This window comes from Lactuca virosa, chromosome 2, assembly GCF_052849685.1.
Source record: "Lactuca virosa cultivar CGN04683 chromosome 2, Lactuca_virosa_CGN04683_v6, whole genome shotgun sequence".
In the NCBI taxonomy this organism is placed as follows: Eukaryota; Viridiplantae; Streptophyta; class Magnoliopsida; order Asterales; family Asteraceae; genus Lactuca; species Lactuca virosa.
Genome location: NC_136427.1, coordinates 147571691 through 147580554, shown reverse-complemented (window position 1 = coordinate 147580554; position 8864 = coordinate 147571691).

The following is an 8864-nucleotide window of genomic DNA, read 5'->3' as shown; positions in this document are numbered from 1 at the left end:
TTGAGCACATGCAAATCATGGTTGATCAAACGTTCCACACCAAGTGAATGTCTTTCATTTGCGAAACATCATCATTGCAACACAAACACTCCTTCAAAAGTGGTACCCTCCGACACATCAACTAGAGATTAATTTATTCTTGGATATCATGTATGGAGGACTAACAAATTAGTACAAGATAGTATTTAGGAGTGATTTAATGCATGAAACATTTAAGAATGACCAAACTTATTTGTGACTGAAATTTGGTCCCTGATACCTGTACGCCAATTTAGATTTGGAAGGAAATTTATTTAGGACTAATTTCACTTTAGACTTGTGTTAATTTTTACTTAGGATGAAAACCTATTAGGGACTTAATTTTAGTCTCCGATAGGATTTCAACAATTTTGATTTTGGAGGGGAACTTATTAGGGCATCAATTTCATTCCCTGATTGGATTTCGCCAATTTTAATTTTGGAAGCAAATCACTACTAGAAAACAGACCTTTAATGACATGTTATTTATAACACGCACTTATTTATGATACGTAAAAGTGCGTGCCCTAAAAACAATGTCATCTCTCTAGAAAGTTGAAGCGCTTAGGACTCGCATTTTTGCGTGCCCTAAAATGTATGTCACAAAATAAAAAAAAAACACGGAGGGCGCTTTTCAAAAAAGTGTGTCGTATAAGCATGTCGTTTCATAATTTTTTTTAGGAAACGCGCGTTCTCTACTAATAACAAAGCGGGGAAACGAAATCTCAAAAGTTACAAAACCCCGCCTTGTGTTCTCCTCTCCCTTGTTTCCACCGGTCGAAAATCCCTTCTCCTTACAAGCCCAACATCCGATTGACGCAGATGCAGGTTCGATTCTCCTCTTCTGGTTACACAAAGGTATGTTGTGCTTACCATCATTCAGCTACCTTTTCTCCATCCACACTCGATACCTTTTTGTATCTGGAGCCGTCAACACTATACGTCTCTGCTTCTTCCTCTCATACCGACGATTTAGGGCAAAATCTTCACCATCTTCAGTAAGTCAACTATGGAGGCCAACAACACAAAGAACTATGAGAAACCACAGTCCAAAATCGAATTCTCTTAGGCATGAATGGGTAGAGATGACAAAGAAATACACTAACCAAGTTCGATGGAAGGAAAGAACGAAAATGAAATATAGTTCCAGTTGGACTGAAAAATTGTATTTTCTATCATTTAGATCTTTGGATCGTTTCTGTGTTTTTTTCAGGTAGCTGTTCTTCCTCAAATCTCTTTTTTTCACTTTGTTTTAACAATGATTTTAGAGCTTCTTCCTATACGTGAGTTTTTTTCATAATAACATAACTCATCTGTTTTTCTTATCTTTTTCTGTGAGAACGCATCTTGTTTATTGTTCAATCTTAAGTGAACTCGTTTATGTTCTAGAAATTAGCATATTCTTGTTAATTTTAGAGTAAGAGGGACAATTGGCATTAATAGTTCATTTATTGTGAAAAAAAAAAACGAATTGCAGAGTAAAAGGTCCTGGTTACCCATTCTACACAGATGAATGATAACCGTAGTTATTACTTACCTTATTCTTCCCATTTTCTTGGTAAATTGCATCATTCTTTCTTCCTTTTTTTGTTTTAACGGATCTGTGATAAACGCATCTTGTTTCTTGTTAAATCTTAAGTCCATGTTTTAATCTAATTTAGAAGATGGGAATTTGCCTACTTCTAACTGATATTGTGGCCTAGAAGGTGAATTGCAGGGATGTGACTTTATTGTCCCCAAACATATTTTTTTAGTAAACTTTATGTTTTATTATTTTTCCTGTCATCTAGGAGAGCTATGGATGAACTTATATATATATATATATATATATATATATATATATATATATATATATATATATATATATATATATATATATATCCTATTTTCACTTCTCAGCTGTCTTATTTATCATTTTAGTAAATGTATTCTAAAATCTTTTGCACCATCTTTCATATTGTATCAAAATCCTTGTCTGAACCATTATTGGTCACCTAAAACAACACATGTATCTTACCTTGTTTACAAATTACAAGAAAACCATTATTGTTTTGAGCCTCCTGTTGTGTGAGACAACTAATCGGTGCACCTTTTCCAACATATATTAAGTTGGAAAATTTTGAAGCATGTGGCTAACAAATAGAGATGGTATTTTAATTTATTCAATCTTTTACAATCTTCTTTCTAACTTTTTCATTATGAAATATGATCTGTTGCAGTTTTGCTTTTAGATAACAGGGACCATGTTTACCTTAATCTACCTCCAATTGGTAAGTATTCTAAGTATTTATTGCAGTTTCATTATGAAATATGATCTGTTGTAGTTTCAATTATGAAATATCATCTGTTGCAGTTTCAACTGGTAAGTATTCTAAGTATTTATTGCAGTTTTGTTTTTCATTATGAAATATGATCTGTTGCAGTTTCATTATGAAATATGATCTGTTGCGGCTTTATGTGTATATCAGTAGAAGTAAAACGAAAATAAGATGTTGATTTAAGATGCCAAAAAGGGATTAAAGATTAGACTAATCTTAACGGATTCATGTTAATACTATGGAAAATCAAATTTAATTCCAACAAAAATGGCAACTCGCAATAAATGTGACATGACAAAACATAATTTGTACAACTATAACTCGTAATGAAACAATTAGATCAAAACTTCATGTAGGTTATATTAGCATATTTCAAAAGTAACAGAAATTATGAACTATATATATATCTTTTAACTTATCTTATTACACAGATTTTGATCTATCCGACATTCAGAAAGACCACACATCTACCATACAACAATTGGTACCAAGTTTGACTACTGTAAGGCATAAATTCATAATCACACGAGTGAACAACACTTTTAGATGATGTATTTCATTCTGTTGCTTCCAAGATTGAAAGATGATGGCTTTATGCTTCTATCAACCCCAAATGTATGATCATAACTTCATATTACAACAATGAGACAAAAATATAACTTAAGCTGTTAAACCTTTTGAAATAAGTTTAGGGTTTATTTTGTTCTGCCATAGATTGTGAAAATACACGAGTACCATTTCAACAGTTTTGGTCCATGTTGCAACAGTTTTGGTCCCTATGGTTTTGTCTCATTTATAGTTTTTATCCCTGTAACTTTTTTGTAACTATGATATAGTATGACTAGCCTCAATAGATAGATAATGAACAATTAGTGCCAAAAATAGTTTTTATGTTTTCTTTATACATGTCATTAGCTAATGAACAATTAGCACCAAAAGTAGTTTTTATTTTTTCTTTATACATGTCTAACATCCGAATCTGATTCCTCATTATTCTGTACAAATTTAAAAGACTGAATTCTAAAACTCCAGTATGTATTTTTCTAATATTTTTCTTAACTTGATCATATCCTTGTGTAATTGTATCCACATGGGTACTTAGATTTTTTACCACTTGTTATGGAATTGTTAGTATGACCTATTCCTTATGCTCTTCCAAGTCAAGCCACATCTAACAAGACTTGTTCTCACTTTTCACAATTCTTTATTGTAATTTTAGGGTTCATAAAGGTTTTGGAACCTTATTACAAAAAGAAGGAAGAATGGTGTAATCTGTTGTCACTCCAAGAATGTGAAACAGGTATTGTGTCAATTCAGCATATAAATGCTTATTACAGATCTTGATTTTAATGTTTGATTTCATTGAATATGATACAAGAAGCTCCTATTCTCAATGGATCTTACTTGGAGCAATAACATAAACAATTACATCAAATTAAGAGTAAATTACAAAATGGTCATCGTGGCTTGTACTTTCTCATTTTCACCATGTTTGGTCAAAAATTAAAACCTTTTTTAATTTTGGAATTAAACGGAGAAGGTAGTTCATAACTTAATATAAATAATTTTTTTTTTCTTATTCTTCTTCTTACATCCTTGATATTCCATGTTTTGAAAACGACCGGCTGGTTCGACCGGTTTAATCGGGAACCGGTCCCGGATCTTGTTCTTAAAGGCAAAAAAATTGATATTCATGTGAACCGGTAAAGCACCTTCGTAAAAAACTATTTTCACACAGACTATAATCCATAGTGTAATGTTTTTATTTTGTTATTTTTATAGGCTATACATCTTTTATGTGTTACATGGATCATGAAGAGGTGGTGAGATGTTAAGAAAGCTTTGTTTAGTTAACGATCAAATACACAAGACCAAATTACTGGCTTATGCTCTTCCTAGGTTGTAAATTAAAGAGGAATTTATTTTATGAAATAGATTTTGTGTATGAAACATAAAGTAGATTAGATGAATGAATGTTGGTAATTTATTGTATGAAACATATTTTTTTGTTTTATAATGTATTTTATGTTGTGTTATGAGACATTAATGGTCATTTAATTTGAAAACTAATAAATCTTTAAAAATATATATATATATTTATATATATATATATATATATATATATATATATATATATATATATAACACGTTTAAAATTATGACACGCAATGCGTGTCCTAAACGCGCGTCATCTTCCTAACACGTTTAAAATTACGACACGCAAATGCGTGTCATCTTCCTTTATGACAGGGCCTTCCTTGACACGCAATCCATGTCGTAAATACGCGTCGTAAGTTTACGACAAGCAAAAGCGTGTCGTTTTCCTTTATGACAAGGCCTTCCTTGACTCACATTTGTGTGTCATCTGTGGCTTTTACAACACACAAGGCGTGTCATTAAAGGGTATTTTTGTAGTAGTGAAACTTACTAGGAACTACATTTCACTCGGATAGACATCCATCATTTAATATTTCGAGGAATACTAATCAGCGACCTAAGCAACCTAGGACTAATTAATTAGTCTATGATATCCTATATGAGGACTATGATATCATATATGGTAGATATTTCATTATCCAACAATAGGTAGAAAGGGCAAACCAATTGATGAGAAGACTAGAAAGCATGCAACCTTATTGGACTCGTGAGAGATATATAACTCCAAGATTATCACTTGGATTAACAATTATATAGTTCAGTCTACTGGCACATAGTTGCCAATGTATGACACAACAAAGGAAGTTTAGGATCACTTGGGTACATTGTACACACAGTCTAACTTTGCAAAACAATACTAGTTAGAGGTGTAACATCCCAAGTTTTTTCATTTGTAGTCCCGGGGATGGAAGGGTAAAGCCATGAAGAGCCTAAGGGCTAAATTATACTTTTGGGACCAGGAGGAGTACGCTGCACGTACATAAGGGTACGCTGAGCGTACTAGGGCGCGCCCTAGTACGCTGGACGTACACTTGTGTATGCCGGGCGTACTCATAACAGAAGGAAACCCTAATATCTCGGATTGGGGGCTATATAAACATCCTTATGGCTCATTTTCTCTCCTCCTTCTCAGCCTCCATCTTCCAAAAATGTCCCCAAACCCTAGTTCTTGTGTGTGAGAGTGAGTTCGTGGGTATTTTGAGCTCTTGAAGGTGAAGCCATTGCAACAAATAGTTGAAGAAGGAGATTAGCTTGTAGATCTGAAGTTGTGTTGTGCCCTAGAAGCTCCAGAAGGTAAAAAGCTTCAAACTTTATGCTTGTAGGTCATAGATCTAGCCTTTCTAGCATTATAGAACCATTTCTTGTCCCAAAAACCCCAATATGGTGCATGATGCATTTTGGACGAGATAAGTTGTCCTTTCTGGACCTTGGTGAGGTCTTAAGTGAAAAATGAGGTCCCAATGGCTTAAGTTGTCCCATGCATGTAGTAGAAGGGTCTTAATGGATTAAGACCTTTTTGGACGTCCAAAGTGATAAAGTTCGAGACTTTATAGTCCTATGGCACATTTGGTCGATGGATCTGGAGTTTGGGCTTAAGTGCTTAAGCCATTAAGCACTTATTAGGCTTTTGGTGAAACCCAGCATATGCCCAGCGTAAATCCAGTACGCCCAGCGTACTGGGTCAAACACCCCGATGGTGGTCAACATCAGGACGAGTACGCCCCGTGTACCATAGGAGTACGCCCCGCGTACGTCCTCTGTTGGGCCTTTGGCTTTTGGGCTTCGGGTTTTGGGTTGTTTGTGGACTAGTTGGATTTGGGCCTTTGTTTGACTTTATGAATATTATGATTTGGGCCAAGTGTTGATAATGGATCTTGGAATTTGGCCCAATTAGGGAGTTGGGCCCAATTTGGTAAATTAGGCCAAGAATGGGCCTTGCATAAAGACTTTCAAGGTTATGGAATTGGAATTGGGCCTTGGCCTAATAAAAGAGAATAGACATGATGGATGGTGTGGACCCCTTAGTCAAGATTGTTTTGTTATATGGCTTGGTATTTATTATGTGATAGTTCGGGATTTCCGGTGAGATAGCGGTTCGGGGGTTCGTTCTTCAGTTCGGATCGGCTTTGCGAGGTGAGTTATCCTCACTATATCAACAGGGTCTAAGGCACCAAGGCCGACCGTTATGGATTTGTATTCGGATTATGGCATGTTATGTTATTGATTTACATCCTTGTAGTTAGGATGGGGATATGCTTATGCTATTATGACTTGTTAGATCGGTATCCTGGTATATAGGATGATGCTTTGTTAGTGACCTGGTTAGGTCGGCATCCTAGTTATAGGATGTTGCTATGCTATATGATCTGTTAGATCGGTTTGTTTGTCTATAGACTTTTATGTGATTATTTGTTATATGTGCACATGGTTGTTTGATTGGGGGTTGGGTTGAGGCGGGTCCTGCTTTGTGCTGTAGGCCAACATACCCAGGGCGGACCGGATAGACTGCAGACCCGGGAGGGAACATAGTCAGGCTGAAGGCCCGACGAGCGGTCTGGATAGGCTGAAGGCCCCGAGAGGGCGGTCCAGACATGCCGAGGGTTTGAGAGTGGGCCAGATAGACTGAAGGCCTAGCGCGGGTGGTCCAGTCAGACTGTAGACTCAGAGAGTGGACCAGGTGGACTGAAGGCCCGGTTCGGGCGGACCAGTCACACTGTAGAGTCGAGATGCATGGCTGTTCTGTATTTGTTGATATGATATGAATATGGTTATATGAGGTTGGTATTTTGGGGGTAACTCACTAAGCCTTCGAGCTTACAGTTTCAGTTTATTGTTTCAGGTTCAGCGGATGACCGCGGGAAGGCGAAGGCGTGACCGTACACTTCCTCGATTGATGATTATGATTTCTGGGAACTCTGATGTTTAAACTATTTTGAAAACAAATTGTAATAACCGAATGGTTTTAAATGATTTAAAAAGTTTTAAATTGGCTCGAATTTTATGGGTGTTACAAGTTGGTATCAAAGCCTTGGTTTGAGTGAATTGGAGGAACACTTGTGTGAATCCAGTCTCAAATCAAGGAAAGATTTTCAAAATGATTTTTAAATGGTTTTCAAAATAAGTAAAAGAGGATGCGAAGTGTACGATCAGCCGGAGCCAGTAAGTAGACCCCAGAATACCATGCAGTTATTTGATTATGTGATATGTTAGAACAACATGCTAGTACTAGGCTAGGGATCTTCAAGAATTGCATGATAGAATTGCCTGATTACATGATGCCTGCTAGCCTAGGGTTTTCCTTATATGAGATTGACATCATTACTGTAGTTTCTTGTGTATGTATCATGGTTGTACATAATTAAGATCTTATAGCCTGAGAATGTTTGATTTGGCCTTATGTTCTGTTCTTGTTGATTAGGGGCTTAGGGTAGGATCAGATATTCGAAAGTCTATTGGGTCCAGCGTTATGTATGGCTAACATACACTAGTGCTGCAGGGTTGGTGGAAGTTTCATGGATGGATGGGTAGTGAGAGGCTGGGAGGCCACTTATATGATATTTAGCGTTCCTCTAGGAGTGAGGATTGAGCGCTCGCTATGATTATGTATATAGTTAGGGCATTGTGATGATACTTGAGACAAATATTGGTAGGTGTGGAAGGTAGTATGGGCCTGTACTACTGAAAGCACAGGACCCATACGCGTAGCAAGGAAGTCACAACCCCTAGGGTTTAGTTGGAAGTTGGTTCCCTGTTATGGATTATACAAGACGTCTTGAGACCGGATCCAGGTTAGGATCGGGAGCTGGCAGCCAGGATAGGCCAACATTTTCAGAGGATCGTGTCAGTGAGATCATCCGGGAGGAGGTGATCAAGATTGACCGGGGACAGTTGCCGGAGATATTCGGGTCTATTAGGACCTCCATGGTTGAGTATTTCTACGAGCGCTATGCAGCCGCAGCAGCTGTAACGACGGCAGGGGGAGGAGCTGGTCGAGCTTTCCAGTATCGGGACTTGTTTCTAGGACATATTCTGATGAGCAGAGGACTGCAGTTACTTGATATCAGGGAGATATTTTGTACTCGTTGCATTCTGCGGGTTGAGAGGAAGGGGCTGGCACATGAGTTTCTAGATTTAAGTCCCGGGGGTTGCTCGAGGCCGGAGTGTGAGTCACGGGGACTCCGGAAATGAGTAATGATTATGTTCAGCTGGGGTTTTGCAGCTGGAAGTGGAATGGTTAACTGATGGATGGGACTTTCGTTTTATAGGGCAAGGATTGTGCCCTTTCAGTTTTTTGAGCTCAAAGGAGTGAGCAGGCTTGTGACCCCAGGATCAGGTTGTATTCCAGCTCGGGGTCAGTTGGTTGCAGGGATTGGCAACATTATTTCAGCGCTGGTGAGCGCAAGCGGGTCGATGTGGCATAAGTATTTTGGTGAGGTCCGGTTTGCCTTGGATCTCTTGTATCAGGCGGTAAGGATTGATTGTGCGGCTTATTGCACTTTTGGGATTGTAGACTATGCCGTAGGAGTAGTTTGTAGCCCGGTTTAGGGCAGAGGTTGCTACAGCTACTGCAGTTCAGCTGCGGACATTTGA